At 42.7% G+C, this 26,825-nt stretch overlaps 5 non-coding genes across 5 annotated transcripts; all 5 read right to left on the reverse strand.

Moving 5' to 3' along the window:
• Window positions 1-8,778: 8,778 nt before the first annotated feature.
• Window positions 8,779-8,852, reverse strand: TRNAN-GUU (transfer RNA asparagine (anticodon GUU)). The gene has a single exon. It is a non-coding gene; the product is annotated as a tRNA-Asn (tRNA).
• A 6,814-nt stretch (window positions 8,853-15,666) lies between these two features.
• Window positions 15,667-15,738, reverse strand: TRNAP-CGG (transfer RNA proline (anticodon CGG)). The gene has a single exon. It is a non-coding gene; the product is annotated as a tRNA-Pro (tRNA).
• Window positions 15,739-17,755: 2,017 nt separating this feature from the next.
• On the reverse strand, window positions 17,756-17,829 carry TRNAN-GUU (transfer RNA asparagine (anticodon GUU)). The gene has a single exon. It is a non-coding gene; the product is annotated as a tRNA-Asn (tRNA).
• Window positions 17,830-20,770: 2,941 nt separating this feature from the next.
• TRNAG-GCC (transfer RNA glycine (anticodon GCC)) lies at window positions 20,771-20,841 on the reverse strand. Its single transcript has one exon. It is a non-coding gene; the product is annotated as a tRNA-Gly (tRNA).
• A 1,007-nt stretch (window positions 20,842-21,848) lies between these two features.
• TRNAG-UCC (transfer RNA glycine (anticodon UCC)) lies at window positions 21,849-21,920 on the reverse strand. The gene has a single exon. It is a non-coding gene; the product is annotated as a tRNA-Gly (tRNA).
• Window positions 21,921-26,825: the final 4,905 nt, after the last annotated feature.

A 26,825-nucleotide genomic window follows, 5' to 3' on the forward strand; every position in this document is an offset into this window, starting at 1 on the left:
GATTGGTGCGTTGGTGTGAGCCGCGCAAGGATTGGAAGAGCTATTCTAGTGACGTAGACGCTCCGGATTGGTGCGTTGGTGTGAGTCGCGCTGTTATTGGTTTAAAAATCGTATTGTATATTTGTAATACGGAAGGGATTAGAAAGTTTTGGTAAACGCTAAAATGTATTACCAAGAAGAGAAAAAGAAAAAATCTTTGTTCGGAAAAATAAAGCGCTGGTTTGACAAGGATAAAGATGTTAAAACGAGAGAGGGTGAATTGTTACCTCCAGCGAAAACACCTGCATCCTTCATGGCTGCGAGATATGGGTATCATACCTGTATATGGTTGGAGAATTGGGTTAGGTATACAAAGGAAGATGGTGTTCTAGCATTTCCAGAACATTGTTCATTTAATTTGGCCGTGTTGAGATATTTACGGGAAAAGATGTTATGTCTTGACCCAAGACCAAGGCCGACACAGTTTGAGGCTTTAGTGGAATGGGAAGAGGAAGTACATGAGCGAGAAAAACAGAGGTCTGGAGGAAATTATAGGTACATGTTTGGTAGGAGACATGATCGTGAAACTCATCATGAGCGAATGAAAAGATGGCGAGATGCTAGCATGTCAGAGGGATTATATCCTATGAGAGCAGTTGAAGAGGGAACAGAAAGGGTTCCTGAGGCAGAAGTGAGAAGATATGGAGTTAATGAGTATGAGGATGAGGTCTTGAATGACATGATTTACAAGAGACCACCTCCATATAGACCGGAACCAGACGAGAGTACACCAGTTGTTTCTCCGATAAGAGATACATTGCGTATCATTGAGACAGAAAATGTGACACCTGAGTTAAGAAGTGGTAATCCTTTCAGGGAGAGAGAGAGTCGATGTGGTGACGAAAATACAAGAGAATTAGCCGGGACTACAACAGAGCTGACTGAAAAGATTAGAGAGCTAACAAAGAATCTGGAAGCTGTTACGGTGCCTGTAACCATAGGTCCAGTTATGCCTGTGTTTGACAAGCAGAGGACAGGTGAAAATGGTTTGGTGATTCCATATGTTGGGAATAAGATAGCAAGTTTAGCTGGTCCCTCAGGAGATTCAGGAAGAAGGACAGAGAATAGTGATCTGAGACAATCCAGACATGACACATGTAGTGAAGGATTGGATGCTAGTGAAGCTAGTTGTTCAGGAATGCCGATTTTAGAACCGCAGAAGAAAGTGGTTCCAGTGAGAAAAACGACTGAAATAACAGCTGAAGATTTGAATGATTGGATGAAAGTTCTTCAAAAGAGGGATAAAGATTCACAAGCAATTGATGTGGCTAGGTTACGTGTAGAATTAGAAGAGCTTGTTGCAGGGACAGTTCCTACAGAGATTCTTAAAACCCATCATGATGGTGAACTGTTATTTATGTGTAAAAATATCACCTGGAGAGCGAGAAATACACATGACAGGTTAAGAGCAATAGCGAATGAACAGGGAGTTGACATTGATAAGGTGAAAGCTTTGCAGAAGTCTTACCGGATGGATTTTACAGATAAAGACATTGAAAATTTGAATAGTACTGGTAGAACAGGACAGATTAAAGAAATGGTCGCATTGTTGCGAAGATGGGGTGATGTAGAGAAGTGGAAGGATAGGTGGTACAAGAAAAGAGAAGAATCAGGAGATAGAACTTATTCAGCATTTCCTGTGAGAGAAAAGGAGAAACCAGTGGATAATTATCCTATGAGAGAAATACCTGGAGGAGGATATGTACATGTTCCATGGACCAGACAGGATATTTTATCATTTACGAATGATTTCCCTCGACTGAGAGAAAATCCCGTCGAGTGGTATAGGCAGGTAGATAGGTTTGTGAAATTGTCAAAAGTGCTGTGGATTGACCTGAATAGTCTGTTTGATATAATTGTTCCAGCAGACTTGTGGACTGAGTGTAAAATAGTTGTGAGTTGGCCTACTGAGGAGTATCCAAGAGATCAGAGAACAGGAGCACCAGATCCAGAGGTAATGAGAAAGTATGATCAGGTGATGGTATACCTGAAAAGTAAAGTACCTGCAAAAGAGACAGACTGGTTTAAAATAGATCGAACACAACAGGAAGCAAAAGAATCAGATCATGCTTTTTACGAGAGGCTGATACTGGCGTTTAAACAATTCAGTGGAGATGAACACCTGGGTGACAAAGATTTGAGTCATTTTGTATACAGATTTGTATATGGCCTGAGACCTGAGATTAGTGAGAGAATTCGTGAGCACACAGTGGACTGGCAGAGTAAGAAAATAGATGAGATTCTGAGACATGCAAAATATTTTAGTGATGAAATTGAAGCAAAACAGAGAAAGCTGAAAGAAAAAGCAATGTGGGCACAAGTAAAAGTTGCGGAAAGACAGGAAGCACAGTTGGTGGAACAGGCGAATAGTGCAGGAAATAATGCAGGAAATAGGCCCAGGTATGCAGGGAAAGGAAAGGGGAATCTTGAGGAAGCCAAAAAGAAGTTCCCATGTCACAACTGTGGCCAACTGGGACATTGGAGATCTGAGCGTACCAATCCACCATTAGTGAATAATGAAGGTAAAACCTTAAATCAACAGGTGCAGAACGAGGGAAATAATCAACAGCAGCAACAGAAAGTTGTGAGACAGCAGAGTCAAGAGCCAAAACCGCCCTTGCCGCAGAATAGAGGGTCACAAAAGTACAATCAGGATTCAGGATTCTACAATGATGAGCAGGTAAACAAACAAAGGCGTTCTAACCAGGTACAACAGTACTTGTTAAAGAATGAAGGGAGTGAGTCTGAAGGTGATTATTGACGGTGCCGAAGAGAGGAAGAAGAGTGCATACTTGGTGCAACTCTAGAAATAGACCAGGCAGGACCATTTGTAGATGGAAAAATAAATGAAGAAAGTGTTACTTTGTTAGTAGACACAGGTGCGATAAGATCAACTGTCAGGTCAACAGATATTAGAAATCTTCCTCTCTCGGATGAAGCAATCCAAGTAGTTGGTGTAGCCAATACACAAATCAGGACACGTCTTACTGAACCAGTAAGAGTACAAATAGGGAAATTTTCAGACATGCACAGATTTATTGTCTGTGACACTAGTCCAGTGAACCTGTTAGGTAGGGATCTATTGTGTAAGATGAACTGTACAATTTTCTGTACACCGGATGGAATAGCTTTTGAGACACCAGATGAGGATGTTTTGTACCGAATGACTCTAGGAAATAGAGAGAGTGAAATGGTTGGTGCATTTGCTGTGTTTGATCCGGAGGATTTGCCTCGAGAGCTGAGAGACACAGTGAAAAGGACAGTTTGGGATTTTACTGGAGAGGATGTGGGATTGATGAATAATGTAGATCCTGTGAAAATTTCAGTGAAAGAGGGAATTACGTATCCTAACATTCCTCAGTACAAAATGACACCAGAAATAATTGAAGGAATAACTCCTATAATTGAGAAAATGATTCAGCAAGGAGTGTTGAGAGAACTACTGAGTAGTCCGTGTAATTCACCGATAATGGGGCTAAAGAAGCCTAATGGGAAATTCAGAATTGTACAAGATTTGAGAAAAGTTAACCAAATTGTGGTGGCATGTTGTCCTATTGTGCCAGAAATCCCAATATGATACATATTTTGTTGGGACTAGTGAGTGTCATGATACATACTTCATTGCCACAGGATGGGGTTTCAGAGGTGGAGAAGATACAATTTTCCCAGGAGTGTATTATGTTTGTGGGAACAAGGCTTATTACAGGTTGCCTGACCATTGGTATGGCACGTGTTATGTGGGCCTGGTCTTTCCAAAGATCTTTCATATAGATAGAATAGAAGATGTAGAACATATTAATTTACTAACGCGTTTTAAGAGAGAAACTTGGTCTGAAATAGTGGGTGACATTTTTGGAGCTTTAATTCCAGCAGTGGGAATTTCTTTGAATGCTTATGGAATTCGGAAACTGTCAACAGTGGTGGATCGCTTATCGACAAATACCGCTGGAGGGTTTCTTTTGGTAAATACGGAATTGATTGCCGTACGTGCCATGTCTATGCAAAATCGACTTGCCCTTGATATTCTATTAGCTAAAGAGGGTGGAGTTTGTGGAATGCTGAAAGTTCAACATTGTTGCACTTACATTCCAGACGAAAGCAAAGACCTGAAGGTCTATATCAAAAATATTACTGATTTGCATGAAGAATTAGTACCACTGGAAGCTGAAAGTATTTGGACTAAAATAGCTAACAAAGTGATAGCTGTTAAGAGTTTTATTGCAAAAATAGGTAGTACTATTATAGGTAAGATATTGTTTCCTTTAACTTGTATAATTGTTGCTTTATTGATACTTAGATTGGTGTGTTTGTGTTGTAAAAACAGGGGAGGGAAAAAGAAATTAATCAAAAGAAATAATGAAAAGAGAAATAAAAGGTTGAAAAGAGAACCACAAGAAATTGAATTAGAAGAATTGAGGGAGAGTGTTTATTTGGAAACAAAGAGGGATGATGAAAGAGTGTCTGGTGTGTAGTGTTGTGTAAGGAGAAAAAGACATTTCCAATTTCTCCTAAAATGGGACACAATTTCACAAATTTTTTTTTTTTGGGTTGTTTATTTGGTGATAATATCACCAAAGGGGGGATTGCTGGAGCAGAGTTTTCTGATGTAAATCTATTGGGTTTTTAAGCTCTGGTTTGTCTATTTTTCATAATTAAAAATATTAATTAATAATTATTAATTATTTGTTTTGTGTAAATGTTTTAACTAACCAATACGTACTAATGAGAGAAAAACGACACGTGGGAATGCTTTTGTTTGCTTATTAATTATGTGCATGTTTTATTAAATAAACGTTGCTGAGTGCTGTTTATTTTAAAGCACAAAACGCTTTTTGAATTAATGCTTTTCTGTGTTGCAAAGGCTAGATAATTACATACACATAAGGGTATTAGTGGGGTTAACACTGTTTAATCACTATGCTGTGGTAACGTTGTTTTTGTCTCTTTAAATTAAGATGGTACGTTTTGGCCTAGAATAAAATGGCTGCCGTTTGCAGCCTGGCCTCGAGTGAGGGATTTGTGATGAGAAGGCTTTGCTGAACATGGTCGAGAGTCATCTGACTACAGTCTTCGCCTGGTTAAAATTTTCCGTGAGGACAGCAGCAGTTCTGGGCAAGCATCCAGATACATCCGAGCAACCTTGGAGGACAAAGGAGCCATAATGAATGAACTCTGAAATCATGATGTTGGTTCCGAGGAAATACGAACGTGAAGGGATACTTTTTAATTTTTAGTTCCTGTTCTGTCTTTTTATTTTTGTGATTTTTCTGAGCGGAGATTTTCCAAATGTAGCGATGCTACATCCTTTCCTGCTCGCTCTGCTCAGCGGTTCAGCGGATATCTAAAACATTTTATGTTGCTTTCTTTTGTTTAAAACATTATAAATATTGTTAGCCTAGAGAGGGTCTAAGGCCACTTCTTCCCAAACCTGCGTTGGTGAGGATCTATGCTGTGAGGACGGCGACTTGGGAGACTTCTACTGAGAGACCTGTCCTGACCCGTTCTGACATTTAGCTAGAATAGGTAATTATGAGAAAAATGATTACTCGGATTGATTTTCTTTGACTAATTTTTAGATAAAGTACCATAATTTTAAATACAGTGTTGGTGATTATTTCTTGTCAATTATTGAGTACTCTATTATGATTATTGTTGTATAGATTGTTTAGATCATGACTCAGGACAGTTACAATAACTAGGTCTGATCGACCTCAGTGTAGATGCAGGGTGTTTAGGAGTTTTCTTTCCACAGGTTCAGTGCTGGTAGAGTATTTGAGTGTATGTTAGTGAAATGGGCCCTAGTGTATGATGAGTGTATGTGCGTGTAACTGTGAATTAACTCTATCCGTGGAAGTAGGGAGATTTTGTACACCCCGATCTGCACCATAATCACTAGTGTTGAACCTGGCATTTTTGCAGCGTTTCCCTGCCTTTTTGTTTTCTGACCACCTGTTTTTGATGGTATGCTGGACATTGTTTTTGCTGGTTTAGTGTCTCTGTGCCCTTTTTCTCTGCTATTTAGTGCTAAAATGCAAGTGCTCCTACTGTAAAGTGCGTTATGATTGTTTTGCCATGATTGGTATATTTGATTTACTGGTAAGTTCCTAGTACAGTGCACTGCATGTGTGCCCAGGGCCTGCAAATGAAATACCTTTCAAAGGTGTCTCATACCTGCCACTGTAGTGTCTGCGCACAGTTTTTACTGTTAAGTCGACCTGGCAAGTGCACCAAATGCCAGGCCCTACCCTTCCCTCTTATTACATGCAAGGAACCCCTAAGATAGGCCCAGGTTAGACCCATGGGCAGGGTGCAGTGTATGTGAAAGGTAGGACATGTAGTAGTGTGTTTCACATGTCCTGATATTGAATTATTTTGCATTTCGTTTTTCACTATTGGAAGCTTGTCTTTCCCATAGGTGATCATTGAAACTGCCTTGTAACACTTTACAAGTGTAACTTTCAATTGGGAAAATATAGATTAATTGAGCTTAGGCTCCCTAAGCTCAGAATTTAGGGCCATATGTTCGAACACATTTTCCCATAGACACCGATAGGTAAAACCCTTTGATATATCTGGCCCTTAATAACACATCAAGGGGGATTGAGGTGTGTCCTGCCTTTCCTGGAAGACTCATGACCAGGCTAAATAGCCCTTTTCTGCATTTAGAGTGGTGGGAGGGGTTTTCACTAGCACCTGAATAGGCTGTGTCTGCTCTGCACAATGCACTTCTGGAGTGAAGCTGGATCAGGGAGGACAGAACTGGTTCTCACTGAATTTAGAGACTTGCTGCCTAAAACTTCATAGTGAAAAGTAGTATAAATATTGCGGCCCTGACCCCAGAACTTTAGAACTCTTTTGGACTAAGGAACCTGCCAAGAAGAAGAGCTGGAGAAGCTATGGGGGGGAACTACCACTTTGCTGCGTGATTTGCTATGTTGGCCTGCAGTGGCTGCTTCTGTCTTGGGCAGTGAAGAGACTGGACTGGTCTTTCTGCAACTTATTTTCCTGAGTTACTCCAAGGACTTGACACAGAGCTTGGCCCCTGTCAAGAAGTCACAGGAACAGCAAAGACTTCAAGTTCATGTGCTACCAGCACTGGGAACTATGTGTTTTGTGCTGCAACAGAAGAAAAAGTAACCCGACACCGTCTACGACTCCGCTGCAGGCTCCGTGATCTGTTGGCCCCGCAGAGAGCACTGCACACTTCGCACTGTAACCCTGATCTCACCGACACCGCCGACCGATGCCACCACCGAGCCACATGCTTGCACTGCGACCTGAGGGCACCGAACTTCACAATGGCTCGTTTCAGATCACTGCCCTTGTATCCCTGTCAACGACGCTTCACGCCAACATTGATGCCGCTGCCTGCATTGTGGCTTGGGGGCACAGCTCGTAAGTCACTCAATGCACAGCCCCGTCTCACACCGCAGCCTTGATCTACTGACGCCGGTGAAATCGACTCCAGATCATCTACCAATGACAGCACTTCAGCAACGACAACGACCTGCCAGCACCGCGACAAGCACCGTTCCACTTCGCACCGCAGACCTGGTCTCACCGATGCCACTGGACGCCGTCAAAGAGCCGCTGACTGCAACGCGACCTGAGGGCACTGCTCATCACACAGCTGCACTGTGCACCACAGCCCCGACGCCTGTCGACACTGGCGCTCCTGACTTCAACCTAACGGAGTTCAATCTGCAACGTGTGCCTCACAACTACTGCACTGACCTCCAAACCAACGTCGATGCCAACGCCTCTACGGAGATCATCGCAAGGTCCATGACGCCCTGACTTTCCAAGGTACTGTTTGCGGGTCTTCCCAACACTGTAGCTTGCCTGCGACGCCGCAGTCAGCCTGAACTGTTGGATTTGCTTGTTCTTACGCCGTCATAGCCCCGGATGGAGCTATTGACTTCAAGGAATTGTATTTTAAGTTTATTCTTGCAAAATTGATATCTTGTTTACTGTATGTTGGATTTTTATCGTTTTCTTCTTGTTTTACACAGATAAATATTGGCTATCTAACCCCTGTGTTTTTTAGTCAATATCACTTTCAATGCTGGGATTTGAGTTATTTTTTTTACGAATTGGAAAATTGGAACTACATGTCCCATAACGCACCGTGCTCTTATAAAAAAACAATTGATGAAGCATTACTTGGAAGGAGGCACTAGGAGGAAGAGAACGATATTCCATTTGGCAGTGATATTCATACAATTTACGCCGAAACGATAGAATGTTCTGAGCCAAAGGAATTCAGTCCTGGTTTTTACTTATACCTCCATGATTTAAAGACAGTTAACTTGATAACCGATTATATTTTATTTACTATGCTTTCTCGTTTTGCACAGAATTGTCAACCTTTCCAGCACATGCCAATTTCATAAAGGGCCTCGAGGTGTCGCTGTGCTACGCTCTGTATTCGACGTCGTGAAACCTAATCCTCGGGTCCGGAAATAAACACCGAGGTGAAAGCAGATGGGAAACAGACCACCATAGGTTTCACACACCACTTAACCTTTCCAGGGTTACTGATTTTGCATCCAGTACTAGTCACCCCAGTTCAATATTTGACATAGTTTACTCCTCAGTCATTTCCAATGTACATTAGTAGATAACTTGCATTTTTGCTGTCTCGTTTATCTCTGCTTAATGGAGAGATATTTTTAAATGTCATTTTAAAAATACAAAGGAAATACATTTCCATAAAGGTAGAAATGTAGCAAAAGTACCCGTCCCTGGGTGGGCTTGAACCACCAACCTTTCGGTTAACAGCCGAACGCGCTAACCGATTGCGCCACAGAGACTACATGAAACATGCGGGCACTATGACATTTCATGAGGAAGAACTATGATTCTTTGAGGTGTGAAGGTGGTTTTGAGTTGCTGTGGACCGTGTTAGTTTAAGGCGCGGTATAGTTAAACAATAATATTTGGGAATAAAGCATATTTGTCACGCTTTGTTGCTTAAATGCTCATTGGTGCACAAGGATGTCTTAATCTAAAAGGGATCTTGCTCCGGATATGTTCGTGTCGCCTCCTGTTCTGGATGCTGCGAAAGCACTGTCTCGTAAGGGATGTTAAGTTTGTTTTGTCCGGGAGGTGAATTGGTGTTGGGATAAAAAATGCAAACAGGCAACACGTAATGCACCTTGTATTTTTAATCTTTCCTGTGCTCTAACACCTGCACGAATAACAAATAAAAAAACTCAATGTATTACCCCAATGAAAGATTGTTATTAATCCATAAATGGTTAAGTCGTGTTGAAACCCAAATATGTGCATAATTTTTTTTTTTTAATTTGCAATAATTGCTAAGGTTCCACAATGCAGACTATTTTTAAAAAGTGGGTCCTTCCTACTTATTGAGTACCGATGGGTGTGAGAAACACTCAGCCCTTTTATGCAGTCCTTGCTGCCCTAATTGCACCTAGAATTCACCCACCCCCAGGCACTTCCATGGTACACTTTGCCCTATTTATTGAGATATGCTACAGGCCATGCTTTTCTATGGCAGACATTAGGCAGAAATCTAGAAGTCAACAAAGGGCAAAACAAATTCCTCAGTCAGGTCAGATCTGGTGAAATGCAAATGTGCAGTAATCCTGATCCAACATATGTATTAAAGTATAGAGGAAAGTCTAATGACAAATCAAAATACTCCTTGGCTCTTTTAATCGAACTAATGTTATCTCTGTGGGCGAAGGGCGGAGAAAGGAAATAGACTAATTTCAAAAGAGCACACAGCTGCAAACAGTGGATTCTATATGTTTTTTCGGCTGTATTTCTCAAGGCTCAAAAACCTATATTACAAATGGAAACACAAAGAGTCCCAAGATCGATATTACCCAATTTACCAAACTGGTGCAACATAATAATATTAAAATGATAATATGGAGTATCAAAGGTTAACAGGATGTATTGGATCTATATAAATTGAGCAAGCATGCCGATGAAACAATGAAAAGTAAAAATTTGACAAAGCCTTGATAATACTTCACACTTATATGGAACAAACAGTATACACAGCAAACATGTACATGTAGGCAAATACTTCAGCACTACAAACTAGCAGGTGCATGAAATAAACAAGATACATGCTCAGCTGCAAATGGATCAGGCAGACATGGACACAGCAGAGACAGCATTACTGCATACAATTTATTTTACCATGTGTACACTTCCAATAATAAGGGGAGTAAATGAAACTGAAATATGCTTCATTGTCCGGGTATCAGATACAGAGCTAAAGCATGCGTGACTATATGGGAAAGGGATGAAACGTGTTCATATTCACAGCACCCGCACAGTTATTCCATTCAGAAAATTAGAAACAGGTATGATCACAAGTTAAAGAACATGATTTATTTTAGTTCAGAACTTCTATGTTTTTTAGAACCGCTATAAAGAGTGACACCTCGCCTCAAAATCCCAACGTACAAGAAAAAAACGATGGGTGACACTGATCCAGCGTTGTACCAGCAACAGATACTCCAACACCATATTCTCACCTGGGCCCAAAAAAACACACATGTACACGCACAGGCCGGTAAAACCGCTGGAGTCAAGGTTTGAGTTGTTTGTTTCTCCAAGATTAGTTAGCTATCATTCCTAACCAATCTTTCACTGATCAAAAAGTTCTTTCCTCTGGTCAATAGACCATTAGTTGAACTAGTTGATGGTGAAATGACATGAATTAATTTTCTTGGCAATGAAATGACCACAGACTCGGGAAAATTTTAAGGCTTTATCTAAATTATTTTCATGTGAACCATTTTAAAGCACAGTACGGTCTTCGTCTCTCAAAGGAAGGAACATTAAATTAATCAATCATTCAAACAAATATATCAATTTGCAATGACTTTGCTCAGAAAGGAGAGGATAGAGAGAAAAGCACATCTGCGCATTTACGAAAATAACTTTACCTAGAATGGTGTGAAAACCAACCCCCTGGCAAAGGAGTTGGGAAGGGTCCCCCGGGAAAGATCAGGAGACAAAGGCTTCAGAACGGGAATCAGGGCAGGATAGATGATCTCTCTAACAGCGAAGGCCCAAACGCAACTGAGTTCATAGAACGTTGGCTACTTGATGTGATGGGCCCTGAGGGTCTAACAGAAATGTTCTGTGTAGAAAGAGCACACAGAGTACCGACAATAAGACCAATCCTGGGCCCGCCACCTCGCCCTATAGTCGCAAGGGTTCTTAACTACAAGGATCGAGATACTCTTCTCCGCAGCGCCAGAGAACAATCTCCCATACCACAAAAATAAAGGGATCTCGCTTTCCCCAGACTATACAATGCTGGTGCCTCATACCAAGATGGAAATCAGCACCTACAATACTAAACCTCAAGTGCGCCCTGCTCTTCCCAGCCCAGCTAAAAAAAATCCATGAGCAGAAACCCTGAAGCAGGACGCACCTAGATAGAAGAAGTCTTTGCGGACCGGAGCCAAGAGGGGACACAGTAAAGCGCTCCTTCAAATTCACAGAAGACACCAAAAGGGAAGCAACGGCACAGCAAGAAACCTCGGAAAAGGACGGACAAGGCCCCATCTCTGGAACAGGTACTGGAAGGGCGAAGAACGGCAATACAAGCGGCGGTGGTGTTTAAGGATACAGAACCACCCTCAGCAGAAGAGTCCTCAGAGAACACGACAATGCATTCCGACTCTGACAACAGTCTTACTTTGTTCCCCTCCATTACGCCACAGATGGTGAACAATTTATTATGATAAGGGACTAGCAGCTGTATGCATTGGCAAAGGGTGTTAATGTACGCCTTGCATGTCACTATCTTCTTAATGCAGTAGACTTAATAAGTACATGAAAATATAAGGTTTGAACTTGTAAAACAGATCTGTCACTAGTGTAATACATGGATATGTTATGAAGGTCTCACTCATGGAAGTAGACGGGTGCCCATTACTATATGTGATACATGCTCACTCACTACCGACATACAACAAACTAGGAAACAGCTTTTTTACGGTTATAGGGTCACTCCCCATCACTACTACACAACTACAACATCGTCAATTATGCTTATCGACGCGTCACAAACCATGACCCCAAAGGCGAATGCAAATCATTGGTTACCGCTAATATGGCTGACGTTGCATATGTTAGTTTGGTCGAACATAATTCAATTGTTAGACATAGTATTGGGGAGTTGCAAGATAGTTCATGTACTTAGCTCACCTGACAATGCAATAATCATATTGGTTGACACTTGTCCCCGTCTCTTTCCCTGTGCATGGAGGGATTGGAAAAACATACATACACATATGGATTCCGTGGGTCTATACAGCATATCTACCTGGAATTTTCAGGGGCTGGGCTCGGTTCATAAATGACACAGGGTTTATGCCCAACGACGTAGGCGACAGGCGCAAATAGTACAAGAAACGCACTTCACTAATGTAGAAGCGACTAAACTGCAGAAAAATTGGAGAGGGCAGATATACAACACATCATATTCAGTATTTACAAGAGGGGCTGAAATATAGATAAAAACTGGCCTCCCCTTTGAAGTATTAGAGAAACAAATTGATATTAATGGCAGATACGCCCTGCTGCTTGGCACCCTAGATGGGAAACATATGGTCCTAGGCAGTATATACGCTTCAAATACCGAACAAGACAAATTCCTGGATCACTTAAATACGATACTAGCAGACTGGATGGGGTACCCTTGGGTGTTAGGGGTGACCTATAATGGAGTATTAGATACTGACCTGGGCCGCTCACCCCCCCCCCCCCAATACAGGGAACAGCGGCCGCTCGACAAGCCAAAGATCTCTGCACCTGGGCCAAGACCTGGGAACTCACTGATGTATGGTGTAGTAAACACATACACCTCCGAGAATACTCGTACTACTCCCCACCGCATGCACTGCACACACGCCCAGACCACACATTCTGCTCTAGCAATCTTATGCCACAAGTCACACAGACTACAAACCTCGGGAAGACATTATCAGACCATAACCCACTGGAACTTACCCTGACCTGGGGATGCATCCCCACACCGGTCCCCCCAATGGAGATTAAACCTGCGAGCCCTAGAAGATGCGGTATTTCGAGACACACTATCCACAACAATTAGTAATTATTTCACAGAAAATACTGACACAGCCTCTTCCTGACTAATTGAATGGGAAGCGTTTAAAACGGTCATCAGAGGTGCACCCATCAGTGCTGTAGTGGGAGCACGGCAAACAGTCCATAATGAACTGAAACGGGTAGAGTATAATCTAGTGGTTCTAGAACCAGCGGCCATAAATGACCGTGAAAAAGCAAAGAAACTCCAAACAGCGCGCATCGACTATGCTGAATTGCTAGAGCGCCTCAGCAATATGGACCACCAAGCATACACCCAGAGAATTCACACGGAAGCTGATAGAGCAGGCACCCTTTTGGCACAGATCCTATGAAATGCCCCAACACCAGTCCCCATACTAGAAATTACCACACCAAACATGACTACAGTCACCACACAAAAAGAGGTTAACTCTGCATTCTCTACTTACCACGAGTCCCCTATATGATGCTCCCCCAGAACCAGAAAGTCAAGAAATTGATGATTTCTTGAACAACCTCAATTACCCACAACTGTCGGAGAAAGACCAAAAAACATTAGTGGCCCCAATCACTGAAGCAGAGATAAAGGAGGCCATCACCAAGCTCCCATGTAATAAAGCACCTGGCCTGGATGGGCTTCCAGTGGAGTTCTATGTCACCCTTTCAGCCCAACTAATCCCCTACCTGGAACAATTATACCAAACAGCCTTACAAAGAGGCAGTCTACCCTCTAAAATGATGTAGGCATTAGTGACCTCGCTTCCAAAACCAGGCAGGGACCTGAAAGATATCACAGGATACGGTCCACTGTCATTATTAAATACGAAATATAAAATACGTAAGTTGCTTGCACGCCGCTTGCTCCCATTATTACGGCGACTGATATACATAGACCAGTGCCGAATTGTACCAGGGCACAACACGTCCTTTAACATATGGCGACTATATCATGTTATGGATGCAGCTCCCACTGAGCTCAAAGGGGCCGGGTGCAAATACCTGGATTGACACCAGGTGTTCAATACCCTAAGTTGGAGTTACATGTTAGCAGCTATTAGTAAATTTGGTATCCCTTCTAAATATTTAAAATGGGTAAAACTACTGTACACTTCTCCTACAGAGAGAGCAAGTACGGGTAGGCACCTATCAGAAACCTACCAGTGAGAAGAGGCACAAGGCAAGGGTGTCCTCCATCTCCAATTTTGTTCACGTTAGCGCTGGAGCCGCTGTCATTGAGGCTACGCAAGGAGGCACCAGAATGGGGAATTCGAACAGGTCCAATAACGCATGAATTATCTCCCTATATTTTTTTTTAGTCTTAAATAGCACGAGCACCTGTTTGTTACGTTCGCCCCATGCCTCAACAAAGTCAAGCGTTCTTAATTAGGAAATTCTGCGTTATGGCGAGTACAGTCTGACTGCTTTGGGTAGTTTCTAGGTCTCGCCTGACCCAGCGCATGTGCTGGTCTGGCGAGACTTTTTGAGAGGGCTCCAAAAAGTGCTACCAGGCCAGCCTAGAGCTACAGTGCATGTGCGCACCGCGCTTGACAGCGATTACTTTCACTTTCGCGGCCGCACGGCCTCGAAGGCATAGCCAATAGGTCTCGCTTTTGGGACCTTATAAGTATTTAGGGGCATATTATCAAGCACGGCGTTAAAATTATCGCCGCTTTAGCAGCAGAAAACTGCCGCTAAAGCGGCGATAATGGGCTTGATAATATGCCGCAGAGAATTCCAATAGAAGCCCATGTTGACACCTGAACATGGGCTTCTATGGGAATTCTCCAGGGCATATTATCAAGCCCATTATCTCCGCTTTAGCGGCAGTTTTCTGCCGCTAAAGCGGCGAAAATCTTAGCGCAGTTTCTTGATAATATGCCCCTTAGTTATACAACTGTTGCATGGCTAAACACTTATAAGGTCCCAAAGGCGAGACCTATTGGCTATGCCAATGCTTGTTTTTAACTTGCTTTTACAGAAGTGCTTCACTCTGTCTCTTTCAGAAATGATCAGTCACTCTTTACACAGCTCTGACATTCAAGTTGGTTGCTCTGCATTGATTAAATGCATGTTATGCTGAAAAGTTTTATTCTCAAAGACGATGGCCTATTGTCATTAAGTGCACAAACCCGTGGATGCCTCTCCTTTCGGGTAATACAAAAGAATCCATATTGTGGACAAAGTTAATGTTTTCAGCGCTTTGAACTAAAGAAAGAAGTGTTTGTGTTTAAAGTCACAAAACAGTTTACCGCATAGGTAGGAAGCGTTTATTACTGTCAGTGCCCAGTAATTAGACTAATAAATGACGGCTAATAGACAAAAAAGGAAATATGTTCCATAACATAAGTTTACAACTCACGTAAAGCATATAGTTAGCCCGCGGTCTTATTTATAACTGCGTAATTCATAAGATAATGAACTTCACTGTGGAATGTAAAACGCGTTTTTATGCAGAGTAGGAGTGAGGAATGTTTACAAATGTGATCGGAAAGGGTTGAAATCAATATAAAATTAATAAAAAAGAAGAGGGTAAATAAAATGGGGCTCGTCCGGGATTTGAACCCGGGACCTCTCGCACCCGAAGCGAGAATCATACCCCTAGACCAACGAGCCGACATATGGGCTACTGATTGTTTGATGTGTACAGATGTTCACAAGATGTGCTGTGCAAAAGTTATTCCGGGTTATGAGTTTGTTTACGCTTATGTACAATCTGGTTAATTTCTGTAAGTGACTCCGAGAGGGTGAGCAACGTTGCTGTCTTTTAGCTACAAGATCTGTGTCACGGTTGCCTGTCAGCCAGAGGGCGTGTGTGATCGGTGGCTCTGGGCGACTGGGTTATTTGCATAAGTGCCTCTCAATGGCAGGCCACACACTGGCTTTTAGGTCACAGGGCCAATGAGAACATTGGATCTCAGGGACATCACTTCCTCTCAGGGACAGATTCGCAAAAATATATTTTTTTATTACACTGCAACGCGGCCGCTTGTCGATAGGTTTAGTGACATGAGTGTCTTCCACTGGCAGTGACCTGACTGCATCTCAGTGTTAACAGCTCAGTGCTAAAATCAGTTAGACCACTTCATCTCGGTGTCATCACTGCCTGAGGGACAGACCAGTGGTACATCCGCCACTGACTTCCAAGAGTCAGTGACATCCGTGCCTCGTGTTGTCAGTTACCTACCTCACCTGGGCTCAGTGGCGTAATGTTCTTCTAGAGGATCGGCAATCTTACCCACACTTAAATTACCCGAATAACACACTCGGACTGGTTTCATTTCCAGCAGGTGAGCTGCCACGAATCACCAATATTGTCCAGGTAGACAAGGGGGGCGCTGCGCCCCTCACTGCAGGGATTTTTCCGTCTGTCAAATCACCGTGCTCCATTTTGTACCTCTACCACTTTTCACTAAATAGTTACATAGAACACTCTGTTCCCTGTGGAGCATACACAAATAAAAGTCTAATAATTATCCCCGTCATTCAGGACGAGGTGGCCGAGTGGTTAAGGCGATGGACTGCTAATCCATTGTGCTGTGCACGCGTGGGTTCGAATCCCACTCTCGTCGGCGTTCTTTTGCAATCACATACATGTGAAGAATATTCTTTTTAAAATAATGCTAACAGCTGACCACTCACTTTCCATGTCGCTGCAAAGAAAATAGAACGATTTTCCCGCCGTATCTGCCTAACTCGACACGCCCCTTTAAAGTGGTACAAACACCAATATCATTTTACATACAGGTGTTTTAGGGCCTATGTTACACTTATCAGAGAGAAACAACATTTCCCAGGACGAAATGTGTTCTTAGCTGCTTAAAAAGAAAGAAGAGTATTATGATGGGGTCATGCATAGGGAGGGCCACCGGTCAGCTCTGGCGTTCAGGCGCGGTCTTGAGTCACGCACTGAGCATTACCTGGACTTGCATCGGACAGTCGCCCTTTCACGTCTTGCACTGCAGCTCATGAAGACCAATGCACCCCTCATTTAAATCCGCCTTTACCTTCAGTGTCACAAAGTAATTGGGGAAGAGGGTTCAGTGTATTCAACCAGTCCAATCCCTTCCACGGACATCTTAACCTTTCGCATACTCTGCAGACCAAATTAATCTTCTCCTTTTCACTCTGGCCTCAATTCCTTGTCTACTGAGGCTTTATTAGTCTATTTTTAAACTCATTTTTCACTTGTAAATCTTTCCTTTACAGTTCTTTCTATTTTTGCATTTAATTAGCTATCTTTCTAGCCGGTGGCAATTCCATAAATGGCCTCGAGATGTCGCTGTGCTACACCCAATAAACAATGTCTTGAAAGCCCATGCCCTGCTGCGGCAGGTGAAGTGCACAGAATAGAGACCAGCCTGGAAACAGACAAACACATGTATAATTTAAGTTTGGAGGTTACTGCTCATACTGTCACTATATGTCTCCTAATGCAACCAGGAGCTGTCACCCAGCAGCAATATTATATGGACAATTTGCTCCTCACGCAAATTCCAGTGGATCACGTGAATGTTTACATTCGTACTCATCTTTGATGTCAGTATAAGGGTAGTTTTAAATATACTTTGGAAATGTGAAGAAAACATGTTCGTATCTAAAGCTGAGGTACACCTAAAAAACAAGAAGAATGCGTCCCTGGGTGGGCTCGAACCACCAACCTTTCGGTTAACAGCCGAACGCGCTAACCGATTGCGCCACAGAGACTGCGAGGGCATCGCGTTGTTCTTATAGGAAGACTGCGTGCGGTATAGTATTATATTGTGTGTATGTGACCAGAAGCCAATTTCTTACTTGTGTCTAGAATATATAGATGTATAGAAGTTGTTGTCGCGCTATGACACAGCAATGAGAGGGCCTGTGTCTGGATAAACTGGGCCAGTTTCAGCTTGGAGCACACCTGTGAGGAGCAGTTTAAGTCCTGTGGCCTAATGAGCAAACACTGCCCTCATGATAAGTGTGGCCCGAGGAGCAGAGTCAATGAAAATTTGCCTATGACCCACCAGGTGTTGGGAAAAAGGGTGCTAACATGCGATTATGCATGTTAGCACCCTCTTGTAAATGGGGCGCTGGTTTTATCTCCGCTTTTTTTGACTTTGTAAGCCAAGAAAGCGGAGATAAAGCCCTTGTAAATATGCCCCTATGTTTTAAGATAGTTTAATGTGTTGAGTCACCTGATCTATAATACTGTTAATAGGTCTCAGGTAGTAGGTTTGAAAGATAGAACAACGTGAAGGGTTAACTTGTCTTATTCATTGCATTGAATGCAGCCAGCTTGTTGCAGGCTTGTATTCTATGTCAGATAGCTCAACAGCATTACCCATTATTTGCATATCATGATAATAAAAAAAACTCAGAGGCTTTTGTGCTCTCGAAAATGTTTGCATGCGACCTAAAGAACATATATTTCAGTCCTATCAGATTTTAACCCTATCTTCTATTCTATTGTTAATAATGTGGCTTCATTGATTTAGGAAGCTGTAATAATAACTTATTAAATTCCCAAAAAGCAATTGTCCTTAATGCTTTCTTGTTTGCTGTATTAATGACTGTTTTACTGTAATTATTCCAGGGGTCGAAGTGGGAGGGATCTGAGGGACACGACGTGTCCATCCTTTTTTAATTTTAGAAAAACAGTTCCCTACTTTTTGTGAAAAGACGACCGCCCGGGGATGGTTAATTCAGAAAGTTGAACTGCTTCAGCTAAAGTTCAAAATAACACCAAAGCACACACTAGTCTTAAAAAAAAAAAAAAACCCTTGATAAGAGCAAAGTTCAAGCACTTCTTTGTTGATTAAAAAAAGTGTCTCCATTTCTTATTCCATGTACATCGTTACGTAGACAGTTGGATTATATTTTGAGACAGCCAACACATGTTTTTTCCAACAGGACTTCTTCAAGGCTAGAAAGATTTCTAAGCGGAGTCCAAACAATTAATTAAGAACAATGAAGTTGTCTTGCACCGAAGTCAAAAACCAAGTTGGAAAATGTATAACTGAAATAGTCCACAGGAAAAACGCCAAAAGTCTGAATCTGTCAGGGGGTCCCAATCAAGACCCCAAGCCGCACGAGGAGCGGACAAAAGTGACACGCTCCTAAAATCACAATGCGTTCAAAAAATACATCCGGATCATGATAAGCCCATGCGTCAACATGTCGTCTTGCATCCGCGTAAAATTCCCACCAGGACTGTGGGGATTTTTTTTTAACAACTGGTGAGTGCTGCAGTGTTATTTTGAAGTTTTATTCCTACTGTTCACACAGTACGGATTATCAGTGTGTAGGGTTGCTGGGTGTTGTCACCACCTGAGCACCACAATTGGACTGTCATGTTCTTTCCTGATCATTAGCTGTGATACAAGTTACAACAACAAACTGATTCTTGTTCTGTAAACAGTTTGATACTTTTATTTGATGTGCAGACAGTTGGCTTAGCCACCCTCTTTTATGTTTTAATGCTTCAGCTGAAGGGTAACGCAGGGGGTCTCCTGTGCTGCGAAACAGAGGGAGCAGCAGACAGCTAAACAAGCCCTCTTGCTAGGGTGCCTGCTGCCTGAAAGAAATATAAATGTGCGCAACTAGTCAATCTGCAAATGTAAAGGGTGAGTGGAAGCCGGTATTGACTTTAATTGATGGAATCACTTGAATCCTCAGATTTATTCTTTTTGATAGGTATTTTAAGGGAGCTGCCAGCGAAATTATGAACCGTGTGCTTTTAAGACAGTATTAAAAAAAAGCTGCTTCTTGATGACACACATTTATGTTTTTGGAGAGGTATTGTGAGGGAGCTACCAGCCTAGCTGTGACATGTGCGCTTTTAAAAGACAGTTATAAAAAAAACTGCACTGCATATAGTCCCGGTATTACTAATATTTATATTTTGGAACCACTTTATTAGCTCTATCTTTTTCCCACATTTTTAGCAACCTATATTATGCTCTGCGTAATACAAGTTTAAAATAATGAGTTACATGTATAAAGCACTTTATGTCCCAGACTAGGACCTTGTAGTGCTAAATCTACACAAGTCACTGTTCACCACAGCACCAACCAGGTTTCCATTCTGGGGATCGCTCTCTGGTGCAGTTCATTAACTAATTTAGGTTTCATAATCCACAATAGCGCATTTCCTACCAATTACCCTACCTTACATTAGTTTTCCATTTAAACTGTGTGTTATTTCGGAAGTAGTTACCTGAAGATGAAAGACTAAACAGTATACAGAATATTTTGTTTTTTTAGCCATGCCTTTGACCACACCCTACGTTTACTCACCCTGCTTCCATTGAGCACAGCATCACAGTTTCTTCCATACGTTTTTTTTTTAAATGAACTTCGACCTCTGAATTATTCATATATCAAGTCCATCATAAACAGGAACACATCTTTGTAAACGGGTCCACCATAGGTTTGTAGCACTGAGTTACAGACGTGGCATGATGGGTTGAACATTTCCACATGAAACACCAGGGGCGCTGGCGGGAGACCCTGCTGCTGCTTCCAATGAATGATTTAAGTGAGCTGTTCTAGGTTAGACATAAAAAAGAATTAATGCAGAGCGCTCTGTTCCCATAAACGTGTCTTTAGGTTTATATAAAAAAATAATTAAATAGTTAATTTTACAAAAAAAATCCCAAAAATGCGATGTTGCATTGGCCGGGAATCGAACCCGGGCCTCCCGCGTGGCAGGCGAGAATTCTACCACTGAACCACCAATGCTTCATATTTCACTATGTGTGTGAAACACAATACATGTAGCGAAGCAACCGATGTGATTCTGTTTTGATATGTCTTCTGAACTTAATTGGGCTAATATTATTGTACACATTGTGCAAGACTAAGCTGCCACATAACACAGTGAGGCAAACGGCTTTTTACCTGCGTGGTACCTTTAGTCAGCCTCGGCTTTTTATCCATTATGCATTTGAGAAATTAGTTTTTTAACACATATAAAATTATATAAGGGAAACTACAATTTCCAGTATGCATTTTTTGTTGTTGGGAAAAACAGGTTCCTTGGTGGTGGCTCACCTAAAGGGATCGTTTTGCATCTCTGCAAGGTGTCCCCTCAGCCCAAATCTTTCCAGCCGCTGCACACAGAGGGGCAGATTTATGAGCCCCTTGCGCCACTTTTGCGTCACTTTTAACATGGGAATGCAAAAGTGGCGCAAGGGGCTTGTAAATCTGCCCCAATATCTTCAACACACATCAGCAGTATTCGCAGCTCCTGCTTATGTAGCCCTCTAGGGAGACATCCCAGCACCATGTACACGTTCCGCATTTCAGTATTCCATGCTTAGGGAACATTGGGCTCTATATAATGAGTTATTACATACACGCTAGTCTGATTTTTTTTAAACCTCACGAGCACCACTAAAATATGGATTGAGCATCCACCGGGTAAACACAGACACAGCCGGCCATGGACATCAAAGCGTCGAGAAAGGGTACCTTAGCAAAAGAAGACGGACAGATGGAAAGCCACGCTCAAAACTTGCTTCATTTTAGCCGAAAGAAACCCGCTGTCTACAAAACGGCCCTTGTCTCTTACAGCTGATACCTCGCATTGATAGTACACATCACTTTGTATGTTTAAAAGCAAAGCTTGAACACAAATTTGCATGCGTAACGGCAAATTATATTCTAAATTAAAGAAATCCGCTTGCACATTTGCTAGCAAAGTTTTAAATGAAAAAAATGGTATATTTAAAAACAAAACTCAAGATTGCGTTGGCCGGGAATCGAACCCGGGTCAACTGCTTGGAAGGCAGCTATGCTCACCACTATACCACCAACGCCTGCAATTCCACTGTTTACACCTGATACTATGTAGGTACTGTACCAGGAGGTGGGCAAGGAATTTGGAAAGGGATCAGGAATGAATCAAAGGAAACACAACAGATAAACAAGTCTTTATTCAAAAGCTACAAATTTGACTCCAGGGGCATCATGAAGGACCCCCATCCCTCGCTCCTTCTTTAACTGCTACCACAAGGATGGGGTTCTTTATGGGCTCCTCTGACTTCAACTTAATATACAAGCTCAACATACACACTAAAAAGAACAAAAATATGGGGTGATATAACAGGGAAAGAAAGATGAGTGGATGGGTGCGTTGTTGAAAGAATGGGGGTAAAAGGATGGACTGATGAGTGACTGAATTCTTGGTGGTTGAAAGGATGGTAGGGTGGGAGAAAGAATGTATGGATGGATGGGCGGGTTAAAATGATTAACGGGCGAGTGGGTAAAAGGATGGGATGGTGAAAGGATGACTAAATAAGTGAGTGAAAGGATGGGTAGATGAAAGAATAGATGGATGTGAGTGAAAGGATACATAGAAAGGTGGATGAAAGGATGGATGGGTGGGGGAGAAGATGGGTAGACGAGTGGGTGACTATTATGGACACTAAGGATACTGGAGCCCGGCATTTTGCTCTGGACTTGCGTTTGCAGCATATTGTCTGGTTGCTCAGGAGGAAGTAGTCTTCGAGGAATTTCACTAGAGAGAAAAGGCAGCCACCAACAATCATAAAATGGTGAGTTGAGCCACTGAACTTGTGTGCGTTGTGAGGAACAGAGAAAACTACATAGGGAAATGCTTCACTCAGCTGAAAAGAGTAGTGCCAGGGCAGCCAGAATTCCAAGTCCCCCCAAAAATGACTAACCAGGTGAAAGCTGCAAGAACACCCCTTTCTGTGAGAGGCCTGGAAATCCTCATCGGATATTCAGCTCTCCCCGTTAGTATAAAACATTGCCCGGTTGATCTCATCCATAAGACATTTCGTGTGGAACCATTTTGGGAAAAAATCTAGACTCAAGTCATTGGGCAGTTTGCCATTAACAATTGGAAGCAAGTCCAATACTTTGGGATCTAATCAATATTTTACCTGTAGGCAATTTAGCGCCTTGTCTTCCTTCTTCCCCAAGCACCTGTTTTAGAATGCCCCTCCACAGTGGAGTCTGCAGGGTCTGGAGGATCCAAGGGGCATATTATCAACATGCCGCAATTATTATCGCTAAGTGCGCTTAGCGCAATTTGAAATATCGCCAGCTATCGCTGGATTACATCGCCGAGTTAGCGCGTTATCATCAACGCCTAACTCCAAAGCGATAAAAAATCCAGTGATAGCGGCGATATTTCAAATTGCGCTAAGCGCACTTAGCGATAATAATTGCGGCATGTTGATAATATGCCGCTGAAAATCCCGCGATAAAAAAGCAGCAATAGAGAAATAATTGCTAATAAGCCATAGTGGACTTATCCTGACAATCCACCTGCCATTGACAAGTTGGCTAAGTCAGGTTTTAATCAGGGGTTAAAAACCTGCATTCATTGTGGTTTAGTGCGAATTCTGTCATCGCGGGACAACATTGGTAATAAAGCGAAGTGCTGTTAGCGACTGTTTTATGTGTTATTTTGGTTAGGAACGCCTACCTTCCATGTCATTAGCGATAAATATCGCTGACATGCAAGGTGCTAGTGAAAGCGACAGCTAACGCGTGAAAGCTTGCGCTAACGCATGTTAGTGCAGGCTTGATAATAGGGCGATGGAAATATCGCTGCTTTTTCGGAAAAAAGTGCCGCAAAAGTGGCGATATGGCCCTTGATAATATGCCCCCAAGTCTCTTGAAGGTCAGTGTTAAACCGATAGGTTGGTAGCTTGGAATAGTAAGTTTACTGATAATGTTAATTCTGAAGGCAATCCTGTATCAAGCCAATCTTGCCAGCTTCTCAAGTCACACATTGACACTTCAACTGTTCCCAGAGCCTCCATTTTGGATGTGTTATTATTTATGCAGAAAAATGTACATGTCATTTTTGAATCTGCGGTTGAATAATGATAAGTCAAAAAACACACATGGTTCTCAAAAATCATTTTAGATAATTTTAAGGCAATTAATACATGTATGCCCTCTTTCCTTCATCCAATGGAGGTTTCTAAGGATAGTAGAAAGGAGGAACAAGTCGTGTGGATGAGCATAAAGAGATGGAAGTAGTTTCTGATATTTGTATTCGCAAGATCCCAATGCTACTCAAAAAAGAGGAAATTGTGTAATTTATTTTAAAAAACATACTCTGAACTATAGAGTAAACAGAAAGACAAGTTTAAAGAATTAGCCCTAAAATATTAAAGAATACATTTAGCATATTGGGGGAAAGGGGACAAGAGAGAGTTATAAAGAGCTCCAAAACCCTTTTGCAGTTAAAGGGGAATGTATTTACTGCAAAAAAATGTAAATCCTGGGAAACCTCAAAAGGCGTGAAATTCCCTTGATCCTCCCAATAATATATATGGTTCCTGAACAATTGGTAGGAAGAACTGAAGAGGCAATAGAAGTCGTCTACTAATGTTGGCCCCTCGCAGTTCCCACCCAATGTTGCATGAGTACAGAATGCAGGCAGTGAAACAGGATTAACAAAACAACATTCAAGAAGATATGGTTACACATAAAATACATTTTTCAAGGAAGATGGTTAAACTCCCAGGGGGCTCTTAAACGCAAGGGGACCAATTAGTATTATATTTTGACAAGCCAAAAGGATGGAAGAAAGGGAAGAAGGCCAGACCCATAAACAGATCAACTTTGCTGGGGATATTTAACCTTTGTCCTGCCCTAAAGGATATTGAATCAAGTGACCTTAAGCAAGAGGGCTTTATTGAGGGACAATCGTCTAATGAAATAACAAAGCCACGCTGTTCTCCCAGGTGATTAAGATAGTCATTTTAGTAGCCGAAAAAGAATTATCTACCTAAGGGAACCCGAAAAGTACCAATTTCGGCATTCTGACGCCAGCACACAAGCCCCTTTTAAAATGTTCACACAGTGCTTGGGTCAAGACAAGCAATGTTTTCCACTGCAGAAGAACCATGTAGAAATCTTCCATACAGCTCAGGTGCACAGGACAAAGATAATCTACAAATGACCCTTAAAGTGAGTGTTACAAATAGATCTGAATTCATAAATTCAAAGGGTGAAGCATGGGAGGAGTTTAGTAAACTAAGTGATCTATATTAGGATAAGATCCCCCAAGAGACCCTCTCGATATTCATTTGAAATGTTCTTGGGTTAAATTCCTTGACACACTCAGACTCCATGGAAAACATGCTTGAAGAGAAGGGTGATATCTGTCTCCAGGAAACTTGGCTTCAGAGGGTAAACCACCGGTTAGAAATGGGGGTCTCTAGTCGGCAGTGGCTGACGCCGATGTCGAATAGTGACCCTTCTTCCTAAGTCAGAGTAAGGAGGCTACACCCTTTGATAACCCCTGCTCAACCCTGTGGTAACGTAGCAGGAGCAGACAGGCCTATCTCAGAGGCAGTGTGTGAAGCATTTAGGACCATACACAATAACGCAGGAAAGACGCTACAAAATAGACACCACAAGCAGTTATAAAAAAATAGTTATCTTTATATAGATGAAACACAAAACTGAGAAATGCTCAGAGAACCACACTGCACGTAATTACAGATTGGTCTCAAGAGCAATGAAAGCACTTGTGCGTGCGAGTGGAACGAACTTAGCCCGGGGCCGGGGTCTATGCGACCCGGTGATGCACAATGTACAAGATACGTAGGATGTAAAGGGGCCCAGGGCACAGCTCCTCAAAGGTGCCGGTTGGCAGGCGGCCCCCCAGAGGCCACAGTTCCTGGGCAGTGGCGATCCACAGCGTGCACTCCCGATAATCCTGGGACGGGCATAAAAGCGGCAACCAGCGGCGCACGCGGAATTTGACAAGGTTCCCGAATGTGGGGCTAGCATAGGCACTCAGAGGCGCAGCTCTTCAGCTGCAGCGGCCCACGATAGCGATGATTCTTGTGGCAAAATAAGGATGGGCACTCAGCGGCACAAGTTCTCGATGGCGGCGGCCCAAAACAGTGATAGCAAGGACTCTCGTAGCAAAGCCAACGCGGGCACTCAGTGGCACAGCTCCTCGGCTGCAGCGGCCCACAATGGCGATAGCAATAGCTTCCGTAGACAAGGCAAATGCGGGCACTCAGCGGCACAGCTCTTCAGCTGCAGCGGCCCACAATGGTGATAGCAATAGTTTCCGCAGACAAGGCAAGTGTGGGCACTCAGCGGCACAGCTTCTCAGCTGCAGCGGCCCACAATGGTGATAGCAATAGTGTCCGTAGACAAGGCAAGTGCGGGCACTCAGCGGCACAGCTTCTCAGCTGCAGCGGCCCACAATGGTGATAGAAATAGTTTCAGTAGACAAGGCAAGTGCGGGCACTCAGCGGCACAGCTTCTCAGCTGCTGCGGCCTACAATAGCGATAGCAATAGTTTCCGTAGACAAGCGAAAACGGCTTTCCCCACAGTAGATCCAGAGGCCTTGGATTTCTCGACAGAGGCCTCACCTGTGAGTAGGATTTCTCTCAATAGGAATCCGGGCTGCTAATAATGTCCCTGAGACTTCGACAGGAGGCAAGCTCAATTCAAGCCCTTGGGTAGTTGCTTCAGTGGATGGATGAAAGTTTCAAAGTAGTTTCAAAGTCCTTTCCCTCTCGTTTCCACGGCCAGAGGTTCGTCTTCGCATCCCGAAGTTACACACCACGAAGAGGTTTCAGCTCAGATCTTTATACCCCAAAAGTCTTTGTTCTTTGAGAAAGTCACAAATCACTCGACCCGGCCAGAACCAGTTTGGTGTCGACTTGGGTCACTTTATTTACGAGGCTGCATCCTCTCTTTCGGGGAGAGGGGG

The sequence above is a fragment of the Triturus cristatus genome, chromosome 12 (genome assembly GCF_964204655.1).
Source record: "Triturus cristatus chromosome 12, aTriCri1.1, whole genome shotgun sequence".
Classification (NCBI taxonomy): Eukaryota; Metazoa; Chordata; class Amphibia; order Caudata; family Salamandridae; genus Triturus; species Triturus cristatus.